At 36.4% G+C, this 18,260-nt stretch overlaps 1 pseudogene; it reads right to left on the bottom strand.

Moving 5' to 3' along the window:
* Window positions 1–7,621: 7,621 nt before the first annotated feature.
* Window positions 7,622–8,938, bottom strand: LOC114214203 (SWI/SNF-related matrix-associated actin-dependent regulator of chromatin subfamily E member 1 pseudogene; annotated as a pseudogene).
* Window positions 8,939–18,260: the final 9,322 nt, after the last annotated feature.

Genomic DNA, 18,260 nt, shown 5'->3' with positions numbered 1-18,260 from the left:
TGGAAGTTTGACATTTCAAACATGGCACTGAATGCAGAAACTTGACAAAGACTTGTCCTGGCTGGTAGAGTCTTAGGCAAGGTCAGCCTTAGGCAGTAATCAACAATATCAGGGTCATTGAGTGGGTAGGGTGGCAGATATCATTTTCACAGCTTTAAAACATCACATATAGCTGGGTACATACATAGAGCTGGATATAAATACGTACCTTGGATTTGAGAATTTATCCCCAGGAAGCACTCTGGATAAAGAGGTGGAAGGAAATGTCTGGATATTATTGTTTTCATCACCATTCTTGGGTTTGTCTCTTCCATTACAGAGTAATTACTATGGCAGCCATAGCCCGATTTTTTTAAATTTTTTATTGTTATGTTAATCACCATACATTACATCATTAGTTTTTGATGTAGTGTTCCATGATTCATTGTTTGTGCATAACACCCAGTGCTCCATAGCCCCATTTTTAATGATTATTTGAGAAATGCAAAAGCTTTAGCCATTTGCCAAATCATATTCTATTATGGAATAAAATTAGATTTTTAAAAAAAATCAATTCTATTTCTTTAATTAAGACATTTATATGGGGCATTTTGTTTTGTTTTATCTTGATTTTTCTGAAAAAAAAAGAGACCATGTAAACCTAGGAGACATGTAAAATATTTTCTGTTTTTATGCTCCATGCTTTAGGAACCCTATCCATTAATTACACAGTAGACTGATCAAGAGAAAATGGAATAGATGTACCCGATCAGCATGACTTGCTTGGGTATGTTGTTCATTCTCTGGCTTTCATTGTTCAAGTCCAGAGTCAGTCATTTGTTAGCAATTCATACATATCTTCAAAGGCAATGCTGAACAAGAAAGAAGTAATATTACTGTCTGTATCTCATTGCAATTATGTTTCTTATATACAGCCCATCCACAGGGTGTAGTAATCACAAGATAACATGGCATTTCATAACCAACTATATCTATTTTTGCATAAATCCATTATATATTTTTTCATTACAAGAATTAAATATGCAAACAGTTCATTTCTTGCAGAAACCAGTGCAACTGCTTTTCCTATCCACTCAGTGCTAGACTAGAAGTTATTTCAAGATCAGACAGATGCTGGAATAGAGAATATAGAGTTCATAGCATCAGCCCCCATAGCATCTGGTACCTTCAAGAGTGTTTTTTACATATTACTATATTTTTTTCCTACTATATTTTTTTCTCATCATTTATTTTTTAACTCACCCCCTCATTCATTTCACCCTCATCCTTTTTGATATATTTTTCTTTAATTCAAATATGCATCATTTATTCATTCACTCAACAGCTATTTATTTCATACTCACTCTGTACAAGACTTTGCTTTAGATGTTGTAGATAACACAGATAAAAGTCCTGCCCTCTATACTCTAAATTCTGGTGGGAAAACACAGATAATTAAAAAAATAAGTTATAAGTATAATTACAATGAGGGAGGGAGAAATGTGTGGGGCTTAACTGTTTCTTTCCTCTCTCCCTGGGTTGGTACCAAAATGTTGTGTAGAGCTATGTGCAAATGAGGTTTCAACATTTTCCTCCTCAGACAACTAGTTAGAGGGAACTCTTGGGGCCTCCAGTGTGGGTCAGATATAAATATTAGAAATATTAGCCACCCGTTCTTGCACCTGTATTTGTGACTTCAGGATATACAGGGGCTTCATCTCCCAAAGGCCCTAGGTACTTGATGATGGAGCTGTTTGGGAATGCTCAACTTTAGGGATTAGTGGGGCAAATACAAAATGTCCATGTTACATATTGAACTGTGTCCCCTAATCAAGGCTTCAGTCTCTAATAGAGGCAATAACAATAATAACAACAACAAAAGAAAAACAAAAACAACTAAGCAAAGAGTATGACATTATTTCACTTTTTTAGAGGCCATTGCTATGACTCTGCAACAAGACTCTATACAGCACCCAGATCTGCCACAAATACTGTGACTGCCATTGAGTCAGTTGTATCTTAAAAGATAAGAAGCAGAGAAGCTACCCACACACATAAATAGCCTCCCCCATTATCAACATACCCCACCAGAGTGGTAGACTTGTTACAATTGAGGAATTTACATTGACACATCATTATCATCCAAAGTCCATACTTTACATTAGGGTTTACTCTTGGTGATGTACATTCTACAAGTTTGGACAAATGTATAATGACATGTATCTACCATCATAGTAACACTGGAGTATTTTCCTGCCCTTAAAATTCTCTGTGCTTAACCTATCCATCCCTCCCCCAACTGCTGGAAATCACTGATTTTCTTTACTGTCTCCATAGTTTTGTCTTTTTCAGGATGCTATATAGTTGGAATCATACAGTATATAGCTTTTTTAGATTGGCTTTTTTCCTTAGTAATATGCACTTAAGTTTCCTCCATGTCTTTTCATGGTTTAATAGCTCATTTCTTTTTAGCACTGAGTGATATCCCATTGTCTGGATGTTTCACAATTTACTTATTAATTCACCTACTGAAGGACACCTTGGTTGTTTCCAAGTTTGAGTAATTATAAATAAAACTGCAGGATTTTGTGGAGACATAAGTTCTCTACTTCTTTGGGTAAATATCAAGGAACACAATTGCTGGATTAAAATGATAAGGGTTTCTTTAGTTTTTAAAGAAACTGCCAGGGCCACCTATGTGGCTCAGTTGGTTAAGTGTCAGCCTTCAGCTTGGGTCCTGATCCCAGAGTCCTGGGATCGAGCTCCACATTGGGCTCCTTGCTTGGCGGGGTGGGGGTGAGGTCTTCTCCTCCTTCTCCCTCTCCCTCTCTGCCTGCTGCTTCCCCTGCTTATGCTTTCTCTCTCTGTCAAATAAATAAATACAATCTTTTAAAAAAAATAAAGGAACTGCCAACCTGCCATCTAAAATGTTTGTAACAGTTTGGATTCCCACTATTAATATGAGAGTTACTGTTGCTTCACATCCATGTGATCATTTTGTGTGATCAGTGTTCTGAATTTTGGGCCATTCTAATAGGTGTGTAATGGTATCTCGTTGTTTTCATTTGCAATTCTCTGATGACATTTAATGTGGAGCATCTTTTCATATGCTTAATTTCCACCTGTATATCTTCTCTGGTGAAGTGCCAGTTAAAATCTTTGGCCTATTTATTAATCAGGTTGTTTCCTTATTGTTGATTTTTTCCCTTATATTTTTAATCTTCTTTCTGTTGCATTGTGCTATGAGTTTAGAGAAACTTGGGCCAGGCTATAAGTTACACATTTTTCAAGGAGTCAAGTGGGAACCCAAGATATGTAAAGAATTATCTTCCCTACTAGGTAACCTCCTGGGTCTTAGTATAAGAAACACCATTAACATAGATTTTATGAAGACAATGCCTGTATTATTTTAGAATCATATTATACAATCAGAGCTAAAGGCACTTTTTAAAATGATTTACTCCAACTACTCAGGAAGCAAGTATTCCCTTTTCACCAATTCTAACTCACAGTCATCTTGTCTCTGCTTGACTGTCTCCAAATATGGAAAACATACAGCCTCTAGAAATAGTCTAGACTATTTTTTGTAAGGCAATTCTACTTGTGAGGAATCTTTCCCTAATGTCGATCCCAGATCTCTCTCTGTCTTAAGCTAGATTCAGAAATAGACCTCGAGATGGAGATTTGTGTGCAGATTCATGGCAAATGCCCCCTAAACCAACACTCTGGGAAAGTAAAGGAAGTAGGATTGGTGGAGGGGGCAGTTTAACTGTGGTGATACGGGTTCAGTTGATCCCTTGTGGAGGTTTGGGGTTGGCCCTTTTAAGTTGCCCTGCCTTGAGTAGAGGAAGGTAGAAGGGTTCAACTCCCCATGATCTGCCAGACATTGGATTTGAGCTATCTGTGGGGAGGAGACATGACCTTGAACGAATAGACTCTCTTTAGCTGAGGACAGTTATCAAAGAGCCACCATCACTCCAATAACTGGAGTGTGACCTCAATTCTGAACAGGGTATCTAAGCTAACATCAATTACTACCTATAACTTTTTCCCATTTTTCCTTGTCTGCCTTTCAGAGCCAATGAAGTTCAACTTTTCTTCCACATAGGCCAAGAATATGAGAGTACACATTTTTACCACTCATAAGTCTCTTAACTTTTTCTTTTATGATGGTTGCAATTATAAAATTGAATATTTATTCCTAGAATTGAGTGAATAACATGGATATATTCTCACTGCCTACCATACAGTGAGATGACTATTATCCATATACTCCTGATATCTTAATGTATCCTAAAATGACATTATTTTTTTGAAACTTTCACTACATGACTGACTAAAACTAGCAATAATGAATATTCATAAGTTTCCCCCCATTATTTCTATTTTGCTTTATTCCCTTGCTCTGTTCTTCTAACAGATAGTTTTATTGTACTCAAGGGCAGAAACTCATTATTTCAAAGAAACTCCAACTGGCCTAATATCAAAATGTATAAATTTTCTGAAGATTTTGTCTTATTCTCTACTCATAGCACCTAGCCTAGAACATAGTAGATGCTCAGTTGATATTTTTTGCCTGAATACAGGAAGTTTAATTCTTAATTGACATGTAAATTTCCTTAGTTAAATCCAAACTCAGATAAAGACACTGAGAGTTCTTATTCATGTGAAATGTGGCCTTTCTATTGTTACTCACATGCTTTATATCAGAGAGTTGATGAAATATGTTGAAGACAAAGGAGCCAGACGGTCTCATGATTCTGGCCTTACTTGTTTCAGTTCCCTTGAACTTTCTTGTGTGTAAGAAAGCAGCTTTGTTAACAGACTCCCTTGTGATTTTGAGGAGTGATGAGAAAATTCCAAACCAACTCTTCACTTTTAATTTAATTATATTGATGGAACCTTACACTGAGAGTAACACTAGCTATCAATCAACTTTACCTACTTCTGTGCTCTGGAAAAACTCATCTCGGCTCCTTTTTCCCCCCTCTTTTATCACTGTCTTCCTTTTTGTGATTAAGCTAAGATAAACCATCTTTCCAAAGAGAAGTCAGTATTCAGTTCAAATTCATTTTTGGTGGCCAAAGCAAATGGATGTATTTTCCTCATGATGTAGCTCACCATTCACTAAGTTTCCATTTGTATTGTTTTTCTCACAACTGGAACATATTTATGATCAATACCCTGTTTATGAGGAATTATTACTTCTTAGCCAAGGGACATCACATAGGAAATTTCAAAAAAAAAAGGAATAAAAAATAGTTTGTATCAGGTCAAGTTAATGGAACATCCAATTCCTCATCCTCTACTTCAGCCTGAATATCTGTTTTAATTACAGCACAATATTTAGTTATTGATGAAAACTCACATATAATTATAATCCCATATAATTCAGAATTATAATAGTGTGATGCCAGGAGATGGTAGGAAAGCAGAAATTACCTTTCAGGTAGTAACCTTGTGTTTTATAAATTACATGTAGTCAAAGTAATTACCTGACGTTCCTTGTAAATTAAAGCTACATTTTCTATAGCACTAAAAAAGTGCAAGAAAGTCACATTTTTCCAGTAACCTGTTGCTTTGTGAATGTTAAATTTGATAGAATGCAAACTTTTTTTCAACATGAAAAGCAGGGGTACCTGGATGGCTTAGTCAGTTAAGCCTCTGCCTTTGGCTCAGGTCATGATCTCAGGGTCCTAGGATGGAGCCCCATATCCATTGTGCTCTCTGCTCAGTGGGGAGCCTGCTTCTCCCTCTCCCTCTGCCTGCCACTCCCCCTACTTGTGTGCTCCCACACTCACTCTCTCTGTCAAATAAATAAAAAGGAAAAAAGAAAAGCAAGGTTCTAAGTGTGTATGTATATAGTATATGTTTATATATAGTTTATATGTAAGAGTTTATTTACATCTATGTGTTAGGAATTGTTATCCTTATTTGATAAATGAAGGAATGGAGACAGTGAAGTCAAATAAATTGTCTAAGTTCACAGAGCTAACAAAAGTATTGTCTAGACTTGAGCCCAGGCAGTCTCATGCCAAGTCTGTGATCTAAACAACGTATCTTACTGCTTCTCTGATGAAGGAATTATTTGCACATTACAGATTAATGCAAATTTCCCCTTGGCTCTTTTTTTCTTATTATTAAAATAAATATTTTTATTTTTTTAATGAATTTCATTATTAACTTTTACTTTCCTATACAATATCACAATCTTTGATATTGTCAGTCAATGTTTAACTTAACAGTGTTATCTGTCAGGATTCCACTGTGGGCTGATAAATGAAATGACACTTTACTTTGAAGATTCTAGTGGATGAACATGTTCAAAGTCTCTAGGTATAATCAGGAGTCCAATATTTGTCATTACTTTTGTGACTTTGATGTATCACTTGATAAGTTTAGATTTTAGAATTTCAGGCCTTAAAATAAGACAGGTCAATTAAGTATAAAACTTTTACTTCTGAATCACTGAAATGTATTACTGTGCCTTTATCACAAACTGCATCATAATTATCATTGGTATCATTTACTGAGCACATCCTACATGATTTGCAAACATTATCTCATTTAATCCTCACAAACCTGGGAGAAGGTGTTAGTTTCAGTTGAGAAGAATGACTTTCAGAAAGGTGAAAGTAACTTTTCCCAAATCCCACTAATCACCAATCCCCATTCAGTGGAAAGGTGATGGTAGAGCCTGGCTGGAATTCTAGTTTATCTGATTCTGAAATTCACATAACTCTCCACAACAGGATGGCGCATTAAATGATTGAGGCAAATAAAATGATAAACAAACTCTCTTGACAGCTGGATCAGTGTTTCTATCAGTCAGGGTCCAGTAAGAATATAGAAATCACACTAGTCATATAAACAGAACTGAAGATGAAGAATTATTAACCTCATATAAAGTTGTTGCTTATGTAACTAAAAGGGTAAAAAGAGAAATGTAAGCTATCACGGAGGTAGCAACTGCAGAAGCAACAATCACTCCTATGGTCATGGGAACAAAGGGAGGGAACAAAAAGAAGATATTGGAATTATTAAAATGTAGAAAGGGGACCCCATACAGCTGAAATGCAGAAGTCCAAAGAGAAGGCATTGCTTGCCTAGTTCTGGCTTGCAGAGAGTGGGGAACAATGAAGCTGGTTTGAGAATGTTGGAGAAACTGCAAAGTGGATTTAGCTATGGGAAGGACCTGCTGTTGCTGCAGTGAGTGAAGAAGCACAGTTGACATAGGACTTCCACCGGGATGACACAAAAACCAGGAAACAGACAAGAAGAAGCAAATCCCCGCTCCCTTGTCCAGCCCGACAGTCCTGATTATTAGTAGAGCCTTACCTAGAGTGAACAAGTAATGCAGAAGTATGGATTGAAGAGCCCCAGCTCCAACCTCAGAAAGGAGAAAATAGGTGAGTTTGGAGCAGAAATATAATAGTTTAATAACTGGCACCATGTTAATATTAATTATGGATATCATCTGCACTCCCAGATCTATGGTACTTTAGGATCCACCCTTCATACATCCATGTATCTGTGGGAGAAACTTTGTGCTTATATTTGAGAGATCTGGGATTTTTTTTAACTCAAAAAACATTTTTTTTTCATTAAAAAAGTATTTAGAAGACATAAAACAAGGCAACATTTATTCTTTCTTCTCGTCTTCCGGTGTGGGGTCTGTGGGCAGCTCCTTCACTGTGGCACTGTTGCTCTCTGAGCCGGTGTTACTGTCACAGTCCCCTCCTCAGCCATACTGTCCACCCCCTCCTGGCCGCTCTCCTTGTCCTCAGGAGTAGATGTGCCTTCTTCACCATTCTGTTGGCTTTCTGTTGCTTCTTCAAGGTGTGTCTCCTCTGTCTCCATCGGGATGCTCTCGTCGTCCTTCTCCTCGCTCTTACTAACAGCTTTCTCTTCCTCAGGAACCATGCTGCTCTGACTGCGTTCAGCTTGCTCTGCGGCTTCTTTCTCTCTTTCCTCCTGCCTTTTTCGAGCCTGTTCCTCTGCCTGTGCAATTTCAGCGGCAATTTTTTCCATATCCACTTCTACTTTCAAACCGCACAGCCTTTTAAGTTCATTGTTGAATGAATCTGTGCTTTCTAGGAATTTCCTCTTCTTTTCCTGGTGTCGCTCCTCTATTTGAAGAAGTTCAGCTTCTAGTTTTCGCTGATGAACCATTAAGGACTGGACATGTCGTTTGAGGACCTGCATTCTAGCTTTGTGACAACTGAACGGATGTCTGGCACCACACTCTCACTAAGGATTTCACTGAGGAGGTGGTGGTTTCTCTGGAAATGGGCAGTGGCTGTATGCTTCATTGAAAAGCCATCATCATAATCGTCTGGATCTTCAGCAGGCTGAATGCTCATGTACGGTTCTCCTTTCTCCACGCGAGACTGTCTCTGTCGACTTTCTTCCTCTAAAGCAGCTTCTGCACGACTTTTTGCATTTATGTAAGCAAGGTATGCGGGGGAATTATGATAGGCCTTCATAGATTCATTGTACTCTTATCTTTTCTGCTTCGTATTCGTTTAAATATTCTTGTTTTTCTTCCATCAGTGAGATCTCGCCACATACCACCAATAATCTTGCCAATCTCCCACAATTTTAGGTCAGAGTTGGAAGCTTTTACTTGGTCCCAGACCTTTCTGCTGTACCTCATGTAGGGCATAGCGGCTTATCTGGTGGCTTTGGGGGTTTTGGAATCGTAATACCAGAGGATGCCGTGACCCGGCTGTTGGTGCCCCGGTTCCCTCCCAGCCTGTAGTTGTTGTAGGCGAGATGACTGTATGGATTGTATCTTACAAACCCTGGTGTGCTGGGCATTTGTGTTGCAGGAGCTGGGGTGGGAGGTGGGGCATAAGATGGTCTTTTTGACATTTTGGAAGATTAAGTTCTCAGTTCCTTAAGAATGAATCTGAGACACCGCTGGCAGAAAAAGCGCCCGCAGCTCTGGCCTCGTCTCCCTTTGCCCGCGCACGCCCCGCCCCTCCCTGGGCTTTTTTTTAACTAAACTTTTCTTCTTTACTTCTTTTTTCAATCTCTACTTTTTATCCATCTAGTACCTTAAATGCATCCTTTCCCATCTTGATCTTCTACCACCTGGAATGCCAAATTATGATTTATAAGAAGGAATGGAAAACAGAATAAACAAAGATTCAAAAAGAGGAAAAGGAGAAGAAATGTGAAAAAAATATTCTCTTACCTAGTAAGTTCAGACTTTCTGATTCCACAAAACAAGTTGTGTATTTGAGGTAAAATATTAAGTGACTTTTATTTTAACATTCTTAATGGAAGATAGAGAGAAAAACATGTCACATGTATCCAGGGGCTACCTTCAATACTTTTCCCCAAAACATTAAGCAGGCAGTAAAATAAATTATTTGTATTGCCACAATTGTATTGGTTTCATAAATATTTTATTATTAAACTCCATTTTCTTATATAATATCCTTGTTGCTAAAATTATTTTTGCCTTTAACAATAGTACTTGACAGGTATACAATGTAGGATAAATAATCAGTGTGAAATCTTATGTTCTTTTATGAGAACTCAGCCAATGCCAAGGCATATAGATCAAATTTGTGTCATTCCCTTTCACTGATGTTGGAATATAGTTCTGAAAGCAAATATAATCAATACCTATTTATTATGTTCCTACCATGTGTCAGGGTCTAAGCACTGAGAATTAAAATTAGAATAAAGTAAATAGCATCTAGATATGGAAGAGATTAAAGGAATTATGGGAAATATTATGTACAACTATATGCCAATAGATTTTAATATCAATATAAAATGGGAATGGAAATATTTAGGAAAGTATAAATTATAAATGATTCAAGAGGAATAAAAAAAGCTAAACCATTGTTCATCATAAAATGATGAATATTTGTCAAAAAGTGAAACTCAAAATAGGTGGCAGGCCCAAAAATTTTAACAAACATGTTCTAGCTCACTTTTAAGTTTACAGAACTTGGTTAAATTAGAAGGTATAATTTCATTTGGCAGGAAAACAGGAGAGAAATACTCAAAGTCATCTCAAATTAACACGTAAACACAGCATACATCTATTTTTTATTTCAACTACTGGAAGGGAAACCATAGTTCCTGCTCTTTGTCCTTCAATATGGAGAGGATATTCATTAGTTTAACATGTCTGCTGTATCAATTCACTTACCTTTAAAAGGATTACATTTTCTGTTGAGTGAGTTTATTTAGGCTAAGGAAATAGGCATGATTAGACCCCACATATACCCTTTGTCTTTCTTTGAAATTGGTTTGCCCCTAAAGAGTATCTATCTGATGTGTTATTTGCAATAAGCTAACTAGCATATTTGCTGTGCCTTATAGCACTCATGGTTTCCCAGCACCATCAATGACTGCCTAGGTAAGTCTAATTCTGGGACATAGATTTGGGAAATTCATTATTTTGTAGTATACTGTAATATATTATCAGTAACATATTTACTGATAATAAAGCTGGCACTCTAACTTTATCAGCTTAATGTGTTTTCTCCATTAGTGATGATACTTATGGAGCTTCATCAATACCCAACACTTCCTAACACCTTTTACGTTGAAGCCGAAAAGTTTATTTTAACAGTTTTCTGGAAGAATAAATATACCAATTAAATATCAACTAAATTTGAGGAAAATAAAATTGAAAGGAGAATATGGGTGCCTTTCTCTGTCAGATATTAAAATATAAAGTTCTTATAAATAAAATGTGTTACTACCAAATGATCTGACCTGTCACATCAGGTGGTATATCAAGTGATCATAAGTAGTATGGGACTCTTGAAAAGCATCAGGTGGAGGATGTACATGGACAGTTCATATGTGCAATTTTCTTTTGCATTTTTTTAATCATTCTTTATGCTACATTATAAAAATATAAATTCTGAAGTCCACTTTTAAGTATCATAAAATGAATCCAGGATATTAAAAGACTGTGCTTTATGTTGCCAGAAGTATCCTCTTTGTTTGCTCACTCTATCACTCAATACCATTTTATCTGTTGTAATAGTAGGTCCACATTCTTAGGACGTGAATGTTTGAATTTCACTTTCCTTTAATGCTGTTTACATATGCATATATCATTTACTTAGACCCCAATACATTGGGGACTACTTGTGTGTCACATGGATTGGGGCATGCTATGCTTATAGGGTCTTCACCTTGAAAAGTTACAAGTGTAGTTGCTCTTTGAGTCCTGAAATCCTCTTCAACGAATAAGATTTGAGCACAAACCTATGTAATTGACAGGGTTCAAGCAAATTTACTCAGGACAGGGATGTATTTCAGAATAGAGAATGCTTTACAATGAATCACAGATATGACTAAATTGGAATGCCCAATTGAAATAGGACAATAAAATAGAAAACATACCCGTAGGTTATTCAGTTTTTAAGAGCAGGTTATAGTATTATGTTTTCTCCACCTCATCTTTGGAATTAGGGTTGATGAGAATAGCACTAAAATGTGACTATTGAAATCCTGTAATTTCATTAAACTTTGGCTCTCAATCCTAAAATTATATGTGGCCTTTGGAAAAACCAAAGAAATCCTGAAGGTTTTAACATATATTCTAACATGTTACAACACTGAAGTTATATATTTAATGAAATATTTATAGATTTATGGTTTCATGCAAAATCAGCCAAAGAATAACAAAATAAAATCTGTACAATTCAACGGATCTGTCATAACAAATTAACCAAAAGATAAAAATCAGGTGAATGACATGAGTAAATTTACTAATGCAATATAAGTCAGGCAGATGACTATAAAATATTGTTTCACAGAATTGATCTGTAGAAATGTGTGCTGTTTTTGTTGGAGTGTTTATTCCCCCCAAACACATATATTAATGGCAGGAAGAAAAAAATATTAAGAAAAATGCACTTCAATATAATGTTAACTCACTAAATATCTTGACTTCATGAAAAAATCTTATTTCTCTCTTAAACTTCTTAGTTTACTCAGGCTTCTATAACAAAATGCCATAAGGCAGGCAACTTGAACAATAGAAGTTTATTTCTCACAGTTGGGAAGCCCAACATCAAGGAGGAGTCCAAAATCAAGGTGCTGGCAGATTCAGCTTTGGGGAAAGCTCTTTCTGGCTTGCAGGTGGTTATCTTCTTGCTGTGTCCTTACATGTCTCTTCTAAGAAAGGCTCCACCCTTATGACTAATTGCCTCCCAAAGACCCTACCTCCAAATACTATCACATTGGAGGTTGGAGTTTCAATACATAAAGTTTGAGGGGACACAGTTTGGTCCATTGCACCTCAGTTAATTTACTGTAAAGACATTACATTATAATTTATGTGAAATCATGTGGAAGTAAAAAGAAATGTAAATTAAGTATTCATATTGTATGCTGGAATAAATACTAACAAGTGAAAATTAAATAAATAATGTTATTTTGATTTATTATGAGTCTGGGTATTTTAACTCAAATATTATATCTGTCCATATTTAACAGACTAATAAGGGAATTTTTCCTAACTAAATATCTCAAAATGCATTCTTAAATTAAAAAAAAAATGTGAGCCTCCTACAGATTGCTTTTTAAGTCATTTATTCCAAGTCAAACAGGTCTTTTATTTCTACTCCATGAACACGTTAGTTATTTCAAGCCATACTTGGAAAACATGATTATTGTAAGTATTCCATAACATATTATATAGACCTGTAACACAACAGCTCTCCCTTAATTTTTCTATGTATTTCTAAATATATCCCTTTCCCATCCCTTACCCTTTTGTGTTATAACATCTATTATTTAATTCTGTATAATACAGTTACTATTTTCTTCTCTGCCTCTTACCAAGCCAGAAATCTAGATATTTCCCAGGAAAAAATCTTCTTGGGAAAAGCTGGAAAGAAACTGTCAAGTCCAGAGTAGCTACTCTGGGGAAATTCCTCACATCATGATGATGTGTCTTTATCCACACATGAAGCCTCCATTTTCTGTCCTTTGTCAGCAGCCTGATAGAGAATATCACTGTGGCAGAGGCAGCTAGTTGCCTTCCCAATACCTATTCTCTGCTTCTTCATCAGTCAAAGAATCCAATTTTCTTCTAGGTGAAGAAGGACAAGGATTTTTTTTTTTTCATTTTACTTTACCTCCTAATCCAATGTGGGTCATTTCTTTTGTAAAATACAGTTGAAATGTTGCACAACTTTCAAATTTCTATCAAATTTCTGATTACTTGCTCTCACCTTATCTATTTATCTTTTCATAAAAGAGAAGCCAACATTTTGTATACCAGCATTCATCCCAGGATCACACTTTAAGTAGTACTGTACCATATGATTCTATTTCCTAACCTCTTACAGCTAGCTATAGTCAATGAAACATAAGGGAAGTTATAAGGTGGGACCTCAAAGAAAGTTCCTGAAGACTGGTAGAGACTAATTTCATGTGTTCTTCTTGCTTTCCCTGTTCCCACTTCCTGTCTGCAATATAGGTATAATGGCCGGAGTTTCAATGTACCATTGCACCACACAAAAGTAGGAGAAGCCTGAAATTCTGAAAACACTGTAAAGCCCCCATGTGTATTTTGACTCTTAGACACTGTATTCCTTAAGATATTTCTAACTTCCTCCTGTTTAAGCCTCTGTGATTTCTAACATTGTCTTATCTGTGAAATACTACCTCTACTTGATGCTGATACATACAAGAAAATGCATTTTAACAATCTGGAAGGTAGATAAAATGAGTCTAGAAATTCCACTTGAACAAAACAGAAAATTAAGAGCAGTTCAATGAAGCTCCAAGCCCAGATTAAATGGCCTGAGGGTATTCATCAAACTGATTAATTAATCAACAAGTCAGAACGGTAAGGAGTGTTGACTACTAACACATTGCTCATTTGGGCTAAGTAACTGGAAGCAGAACTATTTGCCGTAGATTAAATAATTGAATGTTAACACTATAACTGAAGAGACAAGAATTATAGAAAGCCACACACATTCCAGGAGAATAGCAAACAGAAAATCCATCCAGATAGCATATCTTTCTCTGTCCCATAATCCCCAAATAGGGTACAAAAACACAAAAAAGGTAGATAACTAGGACAACTCAAACGTAAAGATTAAGAGATAGCCTTGAATCACCAAACATTTGAAGGAAACCATGTACTTGAAAGAAAGGTACCCAAGAGTCCACCCCAAAACTGCTAGAATTCATACAGGAATTCAGTAAAGTGGCAGGGTATAAAATCAATGCACAGAAATCAGTGGCATTCCTATCCACCAACAACAAGACAGAAGAAAGAGAAATTAAGGCATCAATCCCATTTAAAATTGCACCCAAAACCGTAAGCTACCAAGGAATAAGTCTAACCAAAAAGGCAAAGAATCTCTACTCAGAAAACTATAAAATACTCATGAAAGAAATTGAAGAAGACACAAAAAAATGTTCCCCGCTCATGGACTGGAAAAACAAATATTGTGAAGATGTCAATGCTGCCTAGAGCAATCTACACATTCAATGCAATCCCTATCAAAATACCATCCACTTTTTCCAAAGAAATGGAACAAATAATCCTAAAATTTGTATGGAACCAGAAAAGACCCCAAATAGCCAGAGGAATATTGAAAAAGAAAAGCAAAGCTGGCGGCATCACAATCCCAGACTTCAAGCTCTATTACAAAGCTGTCATCATCAAGACAGTATGGTACTGGCACAAAAACAGACACATAGATCAATGGAACAGAATCGAGAGCCCAGAAATGGACCCTCGACTCTATGGTCAACTCATCTTTGACAAAGCAGGAAAGAATGTCCAATGGAAAAAAGACAGTCTCTTCAACAAATGGTGTTGGGAAAATTGGACAGCCACATGCAGAAGAATAAAACTGGACCATTTCCTTACACCACACACAAAAATAGACTCAAAATGGTTGAGTGAAATGTGAAACAGGAGTCCATCAAAATCCTAGAGGAGAACACAAGCAGCAACCTCTTCGACCTCGGCTGCAGCAAGTTCTTCCTAGAAACATGGCCAAGGGCAAGGGAAGCAAGGGGAAAATGAGCTATTGGGACTTCATCAAGATAAAAAGCTTTTGCACAGCAAAGGAAACAGTCCACAAAACCAAAAGACAACCGACAGAATGGGAGAAAATATTTGCAAATGACATATCAGATAAAGGACTAGTATCTAAAATCTATAAAGAACTTACCAAACTCAACACACAAAGAACAGATGATACAATCAAGAAATGGGCAGAAGACATGAACAGACATTTCTGCAAAGAAGGCATCCAAATGGCCAACAGACACATGAAAAAGTGCTCAGCATCGCTCAGCATCAGGGAAATCCAAATCAGAACCTCAATGAGATACCACCTCACACCAGTCAGAATGGCTAAAATTCACAAGTCACAAAATGACAGATGTTGGCAGGGATGCGGAGAAAGGGGAACCCTCCTACACTGTTGGTGGGAATGCAAGCTGGTGCAGCCACTCTGGAAAACAGTATGGAGGTTCCTCAAAAAGTTGAAAGTAGAGCTACCATATGACCCAGTAATAGCACTACTGGATATTTACCCCAAAGCTACAAATGTAGGGATCCGAAGGTGTATGTGCATCCTGATGTTTATAGCAGCAGTGTCCAGAATAGCCAAACTCTGGAAAGAGCCAAGATGTTCATCGACAGATGAATGGGTAAAGAAGATGTGGTACATATATACAATGGAATATTATGCAGCCATCAAAAGGAATGAAAACTTGCCATTTGCAATGACATGGATGTAACTGGAGGGTATTATGCTGAACAAAATAAGTCAATCAGAGAAAGACATGTATCATATGATCTCAGTGATATGAGGAATTCTTAATCTCAGGAAACAAACTGAGGGTTGCTGGAGTGATGGTGGGTGGGAGGGATGGGGTGGCTGAGTGATAGACATTGGGGAGGGTATGTGCTATGGTGAGTGCTGTGAATTGTGCAAGACTGTTGAATCACAGACCTGTACCTCTGAAACAAATAATATATTATGTTAAAAAAAAAAAGAAGAAGATGTTAGGAAGGGAAAAATGAAGGGGGGAAAATCAGAGGGGGAGACGAACCATGAGAGACTATGGACTCTGTAAAACAAACTGAGGGTTCTAGAGGGGAGGGGGGGATGGGTTAGCCTGGTTATGGGTATTAAAGAGGGCACGTATTGAATGGAACACTGGTGTTATACACAAACAATGAATCATGGAACACTACATCAAAAACTAATGATGTAATATGGTGATTAAGATACCATAATAAAAAAAAATTAAGCATGCCCAGTGTCCAACAATGAATTCCTAATTCTCAATATTTTCCACACTCCAAGGTTCCCTAGGAAAAAAAAAATGAAAAAAATAAGGTAAAAATAAAAGTTCCCTCTGATTCATCCAACTGTTCAGGACAAAATATATCCAATCTATCTATCTTCCATATCCTTACTAATAAGGAAGGATAAATGTTGATAATATTGGGTTTTAACTCATAGATCCAACAATAGATGTCAGTTTTTGGTGGCAGTCTAAAGAGAAACATGGTTTGAACGGCTCCAAAGTATTTCCCCTAAGATATATTTCTTTACTAAACAAATTAGTAATGTTGAGTCAAGAAATAGACACCATCATAACCAACTGGGCAAGTTTAATATCACAAGTAATAAGACTATCATATTAATCTCATAAGCCCGTTGGTGAGATGCACTGAAAAGGACTAAAAATTTTTTCTAGTATTATTGCCAAAACAGCATACATTCATCTCATTCTAAACATGAGAAAATATCAGATAAACCCTCATTGAGGGATATTCTACAAAATAATTAATAATTCTCCAAAAGTTTCAAAATCATGAAAGAAAAAGAAAGATTGGGAAAATATTAATAATTGGAGGACACGAAAAAGAAATAAAAACTAAATGCAACACTACACACCTATTACAGTGACCAAAATCTGGAACACTGACAACACCAGATGCTGATAAAGACATAGAGCAACAGGAACTCTCATTCATTGCTGCTGGGAAAGCAAAATAGTACTGACATTTTGGAAGACAGTTTGGCAGTTTCTTACAATATGCTTATTATATGATCCACCTGTCACACTTCTTGGCATTCACCCACATGAATTGAAAACTTATATCCACACAAAAACCTGCATGCAGATGTTTATAGTATTCATAATTGCCAAAACATGCAAGTAACTGAGAGGTCCTTCAAGAAGTTAATAGATTAATAAGCTGGAGCATCCAGACAACGCAAATGTTATTTAGCACTAAAAAGGAATGAGCTATCAAACTATGAAAAGACATAGAAGAAACTTAAATGCATTTTATTAAGTGAAAAAAGCCAATCTGGAAAAGTGACATGATATAAGATTCCAACAATATGACATTATGGAAAAGGCAAAACTAAGATTAGGGCTTAAGGAGGAAGAAGGGATGAATAGAGCATAGAGAATTTTTAGTACAGAGACTATTTGGTAATACATGTCATTTATATTTGTCAAACCCATAGAATGTACAACACCAACAGTGACACTTAGTGCAAACTAGGGGCTTTGGGTGATAATGATATGTCAATGTATGTTCATGCATTGTAACAAATGTACTACTCTGATGAGGAATGATGATAATGGGGAAGGTTGTGCATGTGTGGGGATGGGGTATATTGGAACTCTGTATTTTTTACATAATTTTGCTATGACCTAAAATTTCTCTAGAAAGTTAAGCTTATTAATTAAAATAATAAATACATATAACACAGTATCCCAGATAGTCTTCTAGAACAGAAAATAGACATTAGTAGAATAACTGGTAAAATTTGACTGAAGAATATTAATTTCCTGGTTTGACAATATTATGTTATGTAAGACATTAACATTAGTGGATGCTGGTTTGAGCAGCAACTAAAAACTCTCTATACAATGCTTGCAACTTTTTTATAAGTTTAAAATTAGTTCAGAATACAAGTTTTCCAAAAAATGAACACACTGGTATGGAAGATCTGTATGGTCTGTGAAGAACTAAAATTCACACTTTTTTCAAAAAGATTTTATATATTTATTTGAGAGAGAGAGAGAGAACAAATGATGGGAGGGGGAGAGAAAGAGAGAGAGTGTGAGAAACACATTCTCCCGCTGAGCAGGAAACCTAATGTGGGGCTCGATCCCAGGACCCAGAGATCATGACCTGAGCTGAGGGCAGATGCTTAACCAACTGAGCCACCCAGATGCCCCTAAAATTCACACTTTTTAAATGTTAGCTTTTTCTGTAACTTGTTTTAAGG

The sequence above is a fragment of the Eumetopias jubatus genome, unplaced genomic scaffold (assembly GCF_037043125.1).
Source record: "Eumetopias jubatus isolate StellerSeaLion01/CBP00866 unplaced genomic scaffold, mEumJub1_p1.0 scaffold_17, whole genome shotgun sequence".
In the NCBI taxonomy this organism is placed as follows: Eukaryota; Metazoa; Chordata; class Mammalia; order Carnivora; family Otariidae; genus Eumetopias; species Eumetopias jubatus.
This window is presented reverse-complemented; position numbering and strand designations above follow the sequence as displayed.